General features: G+C 43.2%; 1 protein-coding gene across 1 annotated transcript in view; it reads left to right on the plus strand.

Moving 5' to 3' along the window:
• Positions 1 to 15,099, plus strand: part of LOC126997904 (S1 RNA-binding domain-containing protein 1-like) — a 54,778-nt gene that overhangs the window by 20,718 nt on the left and 18,961 nt on the right. The window lies entirely within an intron of this gene.

Here is a 15,099-nt window from a genome sequence, read left to right on the forward strand (position 1 = left end):
CAGCAGAATGACTAATTTCAGCGGGGAGATATTTCTCACAACACCGGCCAGTGCATAGTGGACCTTTTTCTTCTTCTTATGACCTGTCATGCTTTGTATCGCTTCTTAGGTCCTCCTTCTCCACACTTTTATACTTCACAACATGCACTTAGGGCCACTTTCACAGTCATTTTGTTTGTTTTTATCGTTGTCAGTCGCGGGGATCGCCACTCTAGTATTTCCACGTGAAAATGGCCGATGGGTAGTGATGTGATGTGATGTGATGGTGTCGGAGGTATTGCCTTTACAACGGCACCTCGTGGCGGCTGCGGGGTTAGCCTCGCCCCGCACCTTACCACACACTCTCAACACCTGTCACTTTCTCTGCAGCCACCACAACCCCATAGGCCAATTTCACGTGGAAAACTATAGCGTCGATCACCGCCATTGGTAACGATCAAAACAAACAGTGACTGTGAAAGCAACCCTTATTTACTTCACAGTGAGCACTTATACACTTCACCCTGAACTTAGGTGTTTTTCTATCCTTTTCTTTCCCTGATTCTGGTTTTCTATGCCCTTTTGCTATTTTCCACTGTTACTTTTCACCGTCGCTGCCATGCATTACAGGTCAAAAGAAGAAGAAGAGGAAAACATCACTGGGAGATCTACAATTTTCATAGACTCGAGAAAAAAGTTTTTCGGATTGTGGTTCTCCAGCATGGGGTGTTTTCTTATCTTGTTAATCAAGTAGTAAGCAAAGCAGCTCTGCCAGTCCATTTTACGAGTCTCTTGGTGGGCCATCTTCCACTGCTCCTCACTCCTCAGCCCCTGCCGTCGTCTGTTTGTTTACATGCAGTCGTTCGGTACCCACGCTTGTACACACAACCGTTTTCCAATCATACGGACAACCAACAGCTCGCTCCCCATTGGGCATAGGGGCAACCGCGGTTGCCCATAGCCGCAATGGTTGGACACCGCCTTTTAAGGCAGCACGCATGACGCCGACGGTAGGTAGATGTGACCAGTACATGTCAAAGGAGCGCGAAAGTCGTGGCGGTAATGCGCAAAAGTCGTGATGGTAAGAACTTAGGACTAAGCGCTAAACTCGAAGATTGCGAAACTCAGATAGCATGAAACTCGAGAGGGTACTGTATTGCAATTTTAATGTCAGTCTTTTGTGCGGGACTTTGTCGAAGGCTTTGGCAAAATCTAAAACAATAGTGTCAACTTGTTTAATGTCACGTCGGTCAAGTAGCCTCGTAATGTCGTGATATGTAGTAATGAGTTGCGATTCACATGAGCGTTTAGGTCGAAAGCCGTGTTGTGAGTCAGTAAGGATGTTGTTTGCGTCAAGGTGATTCATTATGTGTTTGTGTATTATGTGTTATTAAGTTTCTTTCCATGTCCTGCATTCTTGCAGCTAAGAAGAGATCATCTCTATCCACCTCATCAAACTTATTTACCAGTTTATACAGCGTGATCAGATCTCCTCTTTCTCTTCTTTGTTCCAGTGTCGTCAAGTCCATCTCCTTCAATCTGTCTTCATACGTCATATTCAAAAGTTCTCTGGGACCATTTTAGTTCCAATTCTCTGTATTCTTTCCAACTTTCTGATATCCTTCTTTTTGTGAGGCGGCCACACAACTGCAGCATATTCATGTTTTGGTCTTATCAGTGTTGTTATTATTTTCTTCATCATTTCTTTGTCCATAAAATGGAATGATATCCTTATATTTTGCATCATACTGTAGGTTTCTCCAAACAGCTTGTTTATGTGCTTTTCTTAGGATAGTGTGTCTTGCATCATTACTTCCAAATCTTTTTTTTCATGTACCACCTTTGTTCAATATTTATATTGATGGTGTTATGAGAGAATGAAGGGCAAAGATGGGGAAGTTGGAGTAAAAATGTACGCTGAGGGAAGGAAGTGGGTGCTGAATTCAATCTTATTTGCTGACGACACGGTGCTCATTGCAGAAAATGAAAGTGACTTGCAAAATTTGGTCAGTGTTTTTGATAGTGTATGTAAAAGGAGAAAGCTGAAAGTAAATGTCAACAAAAGTAAAGTGATGGTTTGTGAGCGAAGTAGAAGTGAGGTTGTGGATTTTGTATGCCCATATAGTGGGAATTGAATGTGAAAAAGAATGTAAAATAATTTTGAATGGTGAAGAAATGGAGGAGGTCAATGAGTTTGAGTACCTTGGATCAGTTATGTGTAAGCATGGTGGCACAGAGGGAGAGACAAGAGAAAGGGCATTGCAAGGAAGAAGGGTGGTAGGGTCTTTGGGATGTATCACGAATGGCAGAAGTGTGAGCATGGAGGTAAAGAGGGATTTGAGAAATACAATAATAGTACCAACCCTCACATATGCTAGTGAAACGTGGGCCTGGAATGAAAGTCAGAGGTCTAGAGTGCAGGCAGTGGAAATGAGTTATTTGAGGAGTGCTTGTGGTGTGAGTAGAATGGATGGAATGAGTAATGAAAGTGTGTACGAGCATTTTGGAATGTGTCACAGGGGTGAAGGGAAGAAGTGTAGAGTGGTGGAAGAAGTGAAGCGACAGACTTTAAAGTGGTTTGGCCACATGGAGCGAATAGAGGAGAGTAAGATGACCAGAAGGGTGTATGTGAGTGAGATAGAGGGAGGGAGTGTTAGAGGACGACCTCCAGTGAAATGAAGAGATACAGTGTAGGAGTATGTCAGCGAGAGGGGGGAAAGATCCTTGAAAAACTTTGAGCAGGCAAGGAGGGAGTGTCTGGATAGAGAGAGATGGAAACTCTTCTGCTGTGGCCATCCCCTGGTGGGAGCTCCTAGGAGCAGGCATCACAGATGAATGAATGAAAAAAAAAAAAAACTAATTTCTTTTCTCCCATCCTGTATGTTTTCCTCGGTCTTTTTTTACTTTTTCCCATTTCCATAACATGGCATTTGTTTGCAATAAATTACATCTCCCATAACTGGCTCCATCTATACACTGTCCAGGTCTTTTTGCAGTTCCTCACAATCTTCCTCCGTCCTCACTTTTATTAACCTTGCATCATCTGCAAAAAGGCTCATATAACTTTTTATACCCTTAGGCATATCATTTATGTATATTATGAACATTATTGGTGCCAGAACTGAGCCTTGAGGAACTCCACTCTCTACTCTCCTCCAATTTGATTTCTCTTCCCTAATCATCGTCCTCATTTCTCTTCCTGTTAAGTAATCCTTCATCCACTCAATAACCCTTCCGTCCATTCCTCCCCACTGCTGTAGTTTCCAGATTTACCTTTTGTGTAGAACCTTGTCAAAAGCTTCTCTCTCTTGCACCACATCTATTGCTCTTGAGTAGAAACAGTTCCAAAGTTAGTGACACACGATTTCCCTTTTCTAAATCGAAACTGTCCCTTACTTATCATGTTTTCCTTTTCTAAATGTTCGACCCATTGTATTTTTATTATACTTTCACAAATCTTGCACATTACATTTGTCAAAGAGACTGGTCTATAATTTAGTGGTTCAGTTTTATCTCCACTTTTATAAATCGGTACAATGTTCGCTCTCTTCCATTCTAAGGGCACTTTTCCTGTATTTATAGAGCATGTTATTATGTCATAAAGTAGCTCCAATAATTCATTTCTACACTCTTTTAGCACTTGTCCTGAGATTTCATCCAGTCCCGTAGCTTTCCTTCCATCTAAGGTTTTCATCAGCTGTATTACTTTTCCTTTCTCAACCCTTACATGATTTAGTTTCCTTTCATTGCAATTTTCGAGACCCCAGTCAAAGTCAGTTTCTTTCGTTAACTGTTAGGAATTAAGTGATGATAGCAGGGGGATTGGCGATTATCTATTCCCTACTGGCACAAGGCTTGGGCCGAAGCTCGAGGCTGTATGTGTTCTATTGGTTGAGCTAAAATAAGCCCATATCGAGACAAATTTAACCAATTGTTGCCTAAATGACTAACTAAATGAACAATGAAAGGAATTACTATATTGAAGTGTTTCCTCACATAAAATAATAAGTAAAATTCCTCGCTGAATTAAATAAATGTGGAGGGACAAAATAATGGCAGTAACTGATACGAACGGCGCGCCATCTGTCGAAAGGAAAAGTAATTTCCTGCAGCACGCCTCACGTAACGCTCGCCATCCACCCTTCACCGAGTCAACAACACTAGCACAAGCGTCCCCAACCATTACTTGGCCGCTGTGTACTTCCAACCTACCTCGAGAGATACACACATCTATGAGACACACTGGGAGGACAATTTTTTTGTAGAAAGAGGAAACCAAACCACACGCCAGCTAAGTACTCTTGGGCGTTTTTTTGCAATAAGATTTTACTATGCAGCGCTGCTAGGATAATCATTTATTGGCCACTTGGGGTACCATTTGGTCGTGTGTCCAGCCCGGTTACTCCATGACGAGCTGATGAGTTCCTCTCTGGAAGTTTCTTAGGTGGTTGTTTCCTTGCGAGTTACAAACCGTTGGATTTCCGGTAAATTACACTGATTTCCAACAAAACAAACTATGAAAATTCTTAATTAATATTTCTGCAATTTCTTTGTCCTTTTTGTTGAATACATTTTTTTTCTTTTAGCCTTTCCACTCCTTCATTTCATTTCAACTTCCCATTTATGAATTTATATAACATTTTTGGTTCTTCTTAACATTTAAAAACTATTCTTCTTTCAAATTTAGCGTCCTCCTCTCCTTATTTTCACATATTCATTTCTTGCTTTTTTATATTTATTTCTGTTGTTTTTTGGTCTTTTCTTTAAATTCCTCCTTGCCTTATTTCTATTTCATCTTGCTGTTTCACACCTCCATCCAAACCATGTCTTCTCTCCTTTAGTTTTTACCATGTAGTATGGAACGTATATCTCTATTCCTCTGTTGTAAATATTCATAAAAAAGTCATATTTCTCTTGAATATTAGTACTCCTCTTCATATGTCCAGTCTACCCCAGCGAAGAAAGTCTTGAGTCCAACGTACAGTACCCTCTCGAGTTTCGCGCTCACTTCGTTCCAAAGGTATAGCAGTGAACTCGAAGATCGCTAAACTCGAGGTATTGAAAACACTGAAAAAGCGCTTATCTGTTCCGACCCATGGAGTTTTTTTATTTATTTATTTTATTTATTTATTTATTTTTATTTTTTTTACATGTGGGCTATGGTGCCAGTAGACTATCCATCTGGGCCTGATGGTCGGCCCCGAGCCCGCCATGGCACAAGCAACTGTTTATAGTGGCGCCATTTTAATTGGCTCAAGCTGCCCCCTGGAGCTCACTTTTTTCCTCCTTTACTCCCTTGTTATCTCAAAATACATACCTTGGAAAAAGGAAGAAAACAGGAAGAGAGAACGGGTCGTTTTAAAGCCACAGATGAAGCCTTACGATTGGCTGAGCTCTGAAAACACGCTTGATTTGCTGGGAGTCCAATGACGTCATCGCCGGTGCTCACCCAGTCAGCAGCCTCGCTGCCTTAAGGCAGTGTCACACTGGCCGTTTTCTTCTAACCGTTGTGGCTACTGTCAACGCCTGTGCGCCCATCCGGGAGCGAGTTGTCAGTTGTCTGTAACCTGGTGTCACACTGGGCCATTTTTTTCCCACCGCGTTGGCGGCAGCTTGGGCAACCGGCAAATTCAACTTTTCCTGGTGTGCGTCACACACGGCCAAGGTCGGTTGCCCGTATCCACATCCACAATGTAAACAAAGCACTTGCCCTGTATCAACATGGCGTCTTCTGCAAAAGTAAGGGCTGCTGCGGCTTGTGCTGCCATTACCCAAGTTATGGACTTGTTGCATCAGTTAAATGGAAGGAAGAAGCTGTTGTGGGTGTGGCGTGTCTGTGGTTCCTCCATGCCAGTTCTCATTGTCACCATTGTGCATGAGCGGCCAACCCACCCATCTAGACTCCGACCACATAAACACGTGGATTGAGTAACAACAAAGACACACACTCACACACACGCATGCACGCACCAGACTCATCATGAACCATGGCAGATGTTTCTGACAAACAGAAATCGAGTGTGTTAGAACTTATTTGGTGAGTGGTTCATACAACCCAAACATACCCAATGGCAAGAAGAGAGCAGTGTTAAAGACGACTGTTCTCTCCTTGCCAAGAGCTAGGTTTGGTTCATGTGAGCCACTCACCAAATACGTTCTAACACACTTGAGAAATGGTGAAGTTGTTTCTGTTTGTCAGAAACATCTGCAATGGTTCTTAATGAGTCCGGTGTGTGTGTGTGTGTGTGTGTGTTGTTATTCGATCCATGTGTTTATGTGGTTGAGTCAAGACGGGTGGGTTGGCCGCGCACGCGCAGTGGTGACAATGAGAACTGGCACGGAGGAACCACAGACACGCCACACCCACAACTGTTTCTTCCTTCCATTTAACTGCAGCAACAAGTCCATAACTTGGGTAATGGCAGCACAAGCCGCAACAGCCCTTACTTTTGCAGACGCCGATACAGGGCAAGTGCGTTGTTTATGTTGTGGATGTGGATACGGGCAACCGACCTTGGCTGTGTGTGACGCACACCCGGAAAAGTTGGAGTTGTCAGTTGCTCTAGCTGGCGCCAACTCAGTGGGAAGAAAAAAGGCTTGTGTGACACCAGCTTACGGATAACCGTGAACTCGCTCCCGGTTGGGTGGACGGGCGTTGCCCATAGCCCGAACGTTTGGACGAAAACGGCCATTGTGACACTGCCTTAAGGCAGTGAAGCCGCTGATAAGGTGAGCGTCGGTGATGATGTCATCGGACTCCCAGCGAATCACAAGCGTATTTTCATAACTGTCAGCCAATCGTAAGGCAGCCGCCTTCAACTGTGGCTTCAAAACAACCCGTTCTCTCTCTCTCTCTCTCTCTCACACACACACACACACACACACACACATGCACAGACACACGGCCTTTCAGCCTTTTCCTTCATGAAATCTGTGTGTATTGTCGGTAAATCAGTGGGATGTTTCCCATGATCGTACGTCTGTGTCCTTCCTCTTCCTCTCCTCCATTTTCCTTCACAAATCTATTTCTTTATCATAAGTAATATAAGGAAATACAACTCAGCAGATACACGTCATCCACGCGTAACTTAAATTTATCTTTATATATATGCATACATCTCAAAACTATCTAATAATTTATGTTTCTTTATGTGCACCATTCAGTTTTGCATGTTTTTATATATAATACATGATGATTATGTTGAGTTTATGGCTGAAAACTTGTTATATTCAATAGCGACATTTGAAATTTGGCATGCGTGGCGATCTTGGATACGGGGCAGGGCACTGTTTTGGCCCGGCTGTAGTGAAAGGGTTCAATAATCAATTAGTTCAATTTTCTTTGATACAAGACCATCTATGTTTGTGTATGCAATCTCTAAACCTTTCTTTCCTTTTCCCTTTCTTTTCCCTTTTTCTATCAACACCCTTACTCCCTCTTTTTGCCTCCTATCTACCACTTCATCAGTTTTTCGTTCTTCATTCTCCAAAAAAAAATTCTTCTGATCTTTCATCATTTCTTTATTTGGCTTCATTTATCATTTCCTTTACTTTCATTCCTTCATCCTCTGACATATTTCTCCTCACATATATTTGCTTATATTCTTCAGAGTTGTTTAGTTTCCATGACCTATTTAGGATGTTTTTTGTTGCCATTTAGGACCTTAGCTTTATCTTTAATGGTCTGTTTTTTCCTTCCTCGTATCTTCCCAATCTAGTTATCTCATCTTCTTCCTCAAACTTTTCCTCCTCTTCAGTATTCATATTTCTCAGTATACTTTTCACATTACTCCTCTCGTAACTCTCTCTGACTTCACTGTTTTTTTTTCCTGTTTTACACCAAACACTATGACACATTTTTTCTTTTCTGCCATGTCCCTTACCATTGTTTCTATTTTTTTAGTACATTCACAACTTCTTGTTTTAAGTCTTGCCTCTGTTCCTGTTGCTGTTGTTCTAGGATTTCCCTAAAGCTCGTTGTTTCCTTGTCTTTTTCACTTCTCTACTCCTTGAATTCATCATTGATCACATGCTTATTTTTTTCTCTACTTTTACACCCACACTCTGCTTATCATTTTCTATTTTTTCTGCTACCTTTCTTTTTATCATTTCTTCCATCTTCTTCTCCATGTCTTTGTTTGTCCCCATCACACTCCTCTCTCCATTTTCATGTTTTGGATCATGGTCTTTTTTTAATTTTTCCATCTTCAGTTGTGCTGTTTTTTTGGCTTTCCAGCTGTTCCTTAGTCAATTTAATTATTTCTTCCCTCAAGTTCTCAACCATTTTCTTTGTCTCTTCTCCTTGCCTCATCATCTCTTTTTTTCCACCTCGGTCAGTGCCTGAATCACTTCCCAAACTCCGCTCTCAACTTCCTCATTTCTATTTCTATTATGTCACAGTCCTGCTCCACTTTGTTTATTCTTTTCCACTGTACCAGTTCCATTACGGATTTTGGTGTGAAGCCCTCAAAACACTCCCCGGATTCTTCTCCCTGTTGGTTAGGCCCAGGAGACTCAGCCAGAGAGTCTGCCATTTTGTATGTTTGTTTACTTTCTATCCACTCTTCCATTCCTTCTCCTCCCTGTTTTACTTATCGCTTCTCACTCTCTCATAATCCTCTCAATTCCTGAACTCCCAGGAGACGGGACTCAAATGACTTAGCTGTTGCTCGGGCCCTTTTGACTGACAAATAGGTTGTTGTTCTCCTCTTCGTCTGCCCACGTCCACTCAGTGCGGCAGTTGGCTGTGGTGTGTGTGCGTGTGTGTGCGTGTGTGTGTGTGTGTAGAGGAAATAAGTGTTCCTCTCTCATCCTTCCTTTGCCCTCTTCCTCTACACTCGCCCTTCATGGCCAAGTGAGGGGGAAGTATAACTGCATACCTGTGCTGTAACTGTTCCAATCCCTCAAACTACCGCCCTGTAGCTTTACTTTCCTGTCTATCAAAAGCTTTTGAATCAATCCTGAACCGGAAGATTCAAAAGCACCTTTCCACTTTTGACGTTCTATTTGATCGCCAGTATGGGTTCCACAAGGGGCGTTCTACTGGCAATCTTCTTGCTCTCTTAATTGACTCTTGGTCATCCTCTCTTAGCCGTTCGGTGAAACTTTCTCAGTTGTGCTAGACATATCAAAAGCTTTCGATAGAGTCTGGCACAACTCTTTGCTTTCTAAACTGCCCTCTTACAGTTTCTATCCTTCTCTCTGTTCCTTTATCTCCAGTTTCCTTTCCTGCCGTTCTATCTCTGCTGTGGTAGGCGGTCACTGTTCTTCCCCTAAACCTATCAACAGTGGTGTTCCACAGGGCTCTGTCCTATCACCCACTCTCTTCCTGTTATTCATCAATGTTCTTTCCATAACAAACTGTCCTATCCACTCATGTGCTGACGACTCCACTCTGCAGTATTTAACTTCTTTCAACAGAAGACCATCTCAACAGGAATTACAAGACTCCAGACTGGAGGCTGCAGAACGCTTAACCCCTCCACTCTGGTGACGCTGACATCGGCGTCCAACAGCGTCACCGTTAGTCCTCTTCCAAACCTCTTAATCCTCTTCCATTTCCTCTTAATCCTCTTCTAAATCTCTTAAGAGGAAATGGAAGAGGATTAAGAGGACTTTAGAGGAGGATTGAGAGGTTTAGAAGAGGATTAATCCTCTTCCATTTCCTCTTAATCCTTTCCATACTGTGACGCCGACGTCTGCATCACGGACCTTGCTATCATTTACGATTTGGGTAAAAGGAACCTTGTGTCCTTCAATGCCTAAAAAACCCAATTTCTCCACCTATCAACTCAAAACAATCTTCCAAACACCTATTCCCTATTCTTGGTCAACACTCAGCTGTCACCTTCTTCAACACTAAATATCCTTAACTCAAAATCTCAACTGGAAACCACATCTCCTCTCTCACTAAATCAGCTTCCTTGAGGTTGGGCGTTCTGTATTGTCTCTGCCAGTTCTTCTCCTCTGCACAGATGCTTTCCATATATAAGGGCCTTGTCTGCCCTCGTATGGAGTATGCATCTCACGTGTGGGGGGGCTCCACTCACACAGCTCTTCTGGACAGAGTGGAGTCTAAGGCTCTTCGTCTCATCAGCTCTCCACCTCTTACCGACAGCCTCCTAAATTCCGCCGCCATGTTGCCCCTCTTTTTATCTTCAGTCTATATTTTCACGCTGACTGCTCATCTGAACTTGCTAGCTGCATACCTCCCCCCCTCCCGTGGCCTCGCTGTACACAACTTTCTACTCATGCTCATCTCTATACTGTCCAAACCCCTTATGCAAGAGTTAACCAGCATCCATTCTTTCATCCCCTTCATTGGTAAACTCTGGAACTGCATTCCTTTATCTGTATATCTTCCTGCCTATGGCTTGACCTCTTTCAAAAAGTGTATCAAAACACCTCTCCATCTGAAATTGACCTCTTTTTGCCACTATACTAATCACTATATGAAAGCAACAGTTAGCAGGGTTTTTTTTTATTTATTTATTTATTTATTTATTTTTTTGCTATAAAAAATAAAAAAATGCTGAAATCCGTAAGGTTTATAGGTAATTAAAATAATTGGTTTGGTGCTAGGCTTGATCTGTTCATGGATTTGCCTTTTATGCAGGGGGAAGTAGTCGAGTATACGCACCATGAATAACATGCTCTCTAAAGACAGTTCCTCTCACTTTCTACACCACTTTACATTCACACAACACACACACCTTTTCCCAAAATTCAATTCAAAATGGCGATGAACAACAGAGCCTCGGAGTCCCCGCCTGGGGGGGGGACCATAAATTCCCCCAGGGAAGACTCCTCTTCTGGCTGCCGACTTGAGAGGTGTCCTGATAACTCCTTGAACCTCCTCCTTATCAATTTCTGCAACATTCGCAGTCTTTGTTCCAATTTTCATTCTGTGGAACACCATCTCTCCTCCTCTAAACCTCACCTTCTCTTCCTCACCAAAACACAGGTTTCTGAGGCTACTGACAGCAACCTCTACTCTGTTCCCTCCTACTATCTCTATCCTAAATTTCAATCCAAAGCTGGATGTTGCGCCTACGTGTGCAACAACATCACTTGCTCTCGTGCCCACGACCTTGACTCTTCTGAATTTTCCACCATCTGGCTAAGACTTCACTGTCATTCTATTACTAAATACATCTGTGCTGTTTATCTCTCACCTAACTCTACTAACTATGTAAAATTCTTTGACTATTTGAACTCTAAAGTGTAGCACATCTTGACTCACTCTCCCTTTGCTGAAATCTCCATCTTGGGAGATTTCAATGTTCACCACCAGCTTTGGCTTTCATCCTCTTTCACTGACCAGCCTGGTGAACAAGCCTACAACTTTGCTTTCCTCAACGACCTAGAGCAGTTGGTTCAGCACCCTACTCGTATTCCCGATCATCTTGGAGACAGGCCCAACATTCTAGACCTCTTCCTTACCTCTAATCGTTCTGCTTACTCTGTCAAACTGTTCTCTCTGTTGGGCTCCTCCGATCATAACCTTATTTCTGTATCCTGTCCTATCGCTCCTGTACACCCTCTGGACCCACTGAAGAGGGGGCTCCTCCGATCATAACCTTATTTCTGCATCCTGTCCTATCGCTCCTGTACACCCTCTGGACCCACCGAAGAGGCGATGCCTCTGGCATTTTGCTTCACCTCGGTGGGACGACCTGAGGATGTACTTTTCTGATTTCCCGTGGAATGATTACTGCTTCCAGGATAGAGACCCCTTTGTGTGTGCCCAGCGCATCACAGAGGTGATTGTCTGGAATGGAGGCATACATTCCACGTTCTTTCTTTACTCCTCATGCTAAAAAGCCTTGGTTTAATCATGCTTGTTCTCGTGCTATTAAAGATAGAGAGGCAGCTCACAAAAGGTTCCAGAGCCTTCGAACTCCTGCTAACTTTGACCTTTACATTTCAGCCTGGAATCGTGCCAAATCTATTCTCCGACTTACCAAAACTTCTTTTATCAATAGAAAATGTCAATACCTTGCTTCTTCTAATTCTTCTGGGACTTCTGGCATCCAGCCAAAAATATCTCCTCCAATTTCACTTCTTCCTCTGTCCCTCCTCTCCTTAACCCTGACGGCTGCACTGCCGTCTCATCTGTCTCTGAGGCTGAACTCTTCGCTCAAACTTTCTGTAAGAACTCCACCCTGGACGATTATGGGCATATTCCTCTTACTTATCCCCCCTCTGACTCCTTCATGCCTGTTATTAAGATTCTTAAGAATGATGTTTTCTATGCCTTCTCTGGCCTCAACTCTCAGAAGGCTTACAGGCCTGATGGAGTGCCTCCTATTGTCTTTAAAACCTGTGCTTCCGTGCTGATACCCTGCCTGGTCAAACTCTTTCGTCTCTGCCTATCAACATCTACCTTTCCTTCCTTTTTTTTTTTTTTTTTTACAACAAAGGAGGCAGCTTAAGGGCACACAAAAAAAGAAAACAATAATAAAAAAAGCCTGCTACTCGCTAAAAAAAAAAAAAAACAAAAGCAGTGGCTGAAGATCAAATCTGAGAGAGAGGGTCTGTCCTGAAGCTCTCCTCTTGAAAGAGTCAATCGTAGGCAAGAGAAATACAGATGAAGAGAAGATTGTCCAGGTTGTTTACCAGTGAGGGATGAAAGAGTGAGAAGATGCTGGTTAACTCTTGCATACATTTGGACAGTATAAGGGGATGAGATGATAGAGAAGTTGAGTGCAGCCCAGGGGCAGCAGGAGGGATGTGAGCAGCAAAGAAGAAAGAAAGAAGGGCAGTCAGTGGCAGAATATCGAGAGAAGATAGAAGAGGGCAACATTGTGGCCAGAAGAAGGTTACATTATAGCCTCCAGGAGGAGAGGAGGAGAGAGGACGAACCCCCACTCCTCCTCCTCTCAGTATAGGCTGCTGTGGTGGTGCCCCCCCCCACATATGGACATACAAGGTAGGACTAGGGGAGGAAAGCAAATGTGCACAGTACAGAACGCAGGGGGGAGAGAGAAACTGGCTTTAGTAGGAGCCCAGCCTCGAGGTTTCCTGCTGGAAGTATGCCTTTGTACAGCCTGTCCCCAAGAAGGGTGACCGTTCCAATCCCTCAAACTACCGCCTTGTAGCTTTACTTTCCTGTCTATCTAAAGCTTTTGAATCAATCCTTAACCGGAAGATTCAAAAGCACCTTTCCACTTTTAATCTTCTATCTGATCGCCAGTATGGATTCCGCAAGGGGCGTTCTACTGGCGATCTTCTTGCTCTCTTAACCCTCTCGCGCACAATGACGCATTTCGCGTCATCAAAGGATAAAAGGTCCTGGCGCACGATGACGCGAAACGCGTCATCAAAGTTCAAAAAATTGATAAAAAATAAGTTTTCGGTGAAAGTGCGTCAAATTTGGTAGTGTCATTTGTTAGGTTAAGTTTCTTAATGGTAACATATGGCAATCTTTCTAAGGAGCATAGATGAGGAGCTTTGAGCGATTTTTAGTTGTTAGCCTACTCTGACGGGAGAGGAAAAAAATGCAGTTTTCTCGGTGTAACTTGGGAACTAATAGGCGTATGAGGATTTTGAGGATACCATAAAAATCCTCACTAAATTCTGCTTCAAAATAAATATTCGGCTAAAAAAGTTGGCTCACAAAATTTCGAGTAAGCGAGTGGGGAAGAGTTGGAACTTCGGATTTATTGTCTACAATGCTCTTTACGGAAAATTGAAACAAGTTTGTATTGTTTATATATAAATTTTCCCCTATTTTTATTTGTGCATGTTCTAGTACAAGTCTTTATGAAGCCATTGATACCAAATTTATTGGTGTACGATATATCTGTGAGGGTAAAATACGTCCGGGAATGTAGAGTATCACGGCGGCAAAAAAAGGCCGGTCGGGCCTGAGAAATGCATGATGAGTGGAACAGAAACTTATTGGAAACTTACGGTGCGCGAGAGGGTTAACTGACTCTTGGTCATCCTTTCTTAGCCGTTTTGGTGAAACTTTCTCTGTTGCGCTAGACATATGGAAAGCCTTTGATAGAGTCTGGCACCAGTCTTTGCTTTCTAAACTGCTCTCTTTTGGATTCAATCCCTCTCTCTGTTCCTTTATCTCCAGTTTCCTTTCCGGCCGTTCTATCTCTGCGGTGGTAGATGGTCACTGTTCTTCCCCTAAACCTATCAACAGTGGTGTTCCACAGGGCTCTGTCCTATCACCCACTCTCTTTCTGTTATTCATCAATGATCTTCTTTCCATAACAAACTGTCCTGTCCACTCATACGCCGACGACTCCACTCTGCATCATTCAACTTCTTTCAATAGAAGGCCATCCCAACAGGAAGTACATGACTCCAGACTGGAGGCTGCAGAACACTTAACCTCAGATCTTGCTATCATTTCCGATTGGGGCAGAAGGAACTTTGTGTCCTTCAATGCCTCAAAAACTCAATTTCTCCACCTATCAACTCGACATAATCTTCCAAACACCCATCCCCTATTCTTCGACAACACTCAGCTGTCACCATCTTCAACACTAAACATCCTCGGTCTATCCTTAACTCAAAATCTCAACTGGAAACTTCACATCTCTCTCGCTAAATCAGCTTCCTCAAGGTTGGGCGTTCTGTATCGTCTCCGCCAGTTCTTCTCCCTCGTGCAGTTGCTATCCATATACAGGGGCCTTGTCTACCTTCGTATGGAGTATGCATCTCACGTGTGGGGGGCTTCACTCACACAGCTCTTCTGGACAGAGTGGAGTCTAAGGCTCTTCGTCTCATCAGCTCTCCTCCTCCTACTGATAGTCTTCTACCTCTTAAATTCTGCTGCGATGTTGCCTCTCGTTCTATCTTCTATCGATATTTCCACGCTGACTGCTATTCTGAACTTGCTAACTGCATGCCTCCTCCCCTCCCGCGGCCCCGCTGCACACAACTTACTACTCATGCTCATCCCTATACTGTCCAAACCCCTTATGCAAGAGTTAACCAGCATCTTCACTCTTTCATCCCTCACGCTGATAAACTCTGGAACAACCTTCCTTCATCTGTATTTCCTCCTGCCTACGACTTGAACTCTTTCAAGAGGAGGGTATCAGGACACCTTTCCTCCCGAAATTGACCTTTCTTTCGGCCACTTCTTTTGATTCTTTTTTT

The sequence above is a fragment of the Eriocheir sinensis genome, chromosome 13 (assembly GCF_024679095.1).
Source record: "Eriocheir sinensis breed Jianghai 21 chromosome 13, ASM2467909v1, whole genome shotgun sequence".
Classification (NCBI taxonomy): Eukaryota; Metazoa; Arthropoda; class Malacostraca; order Decapoda; family Varunidae; genus Eriocheir; species Eriocheir sinensis.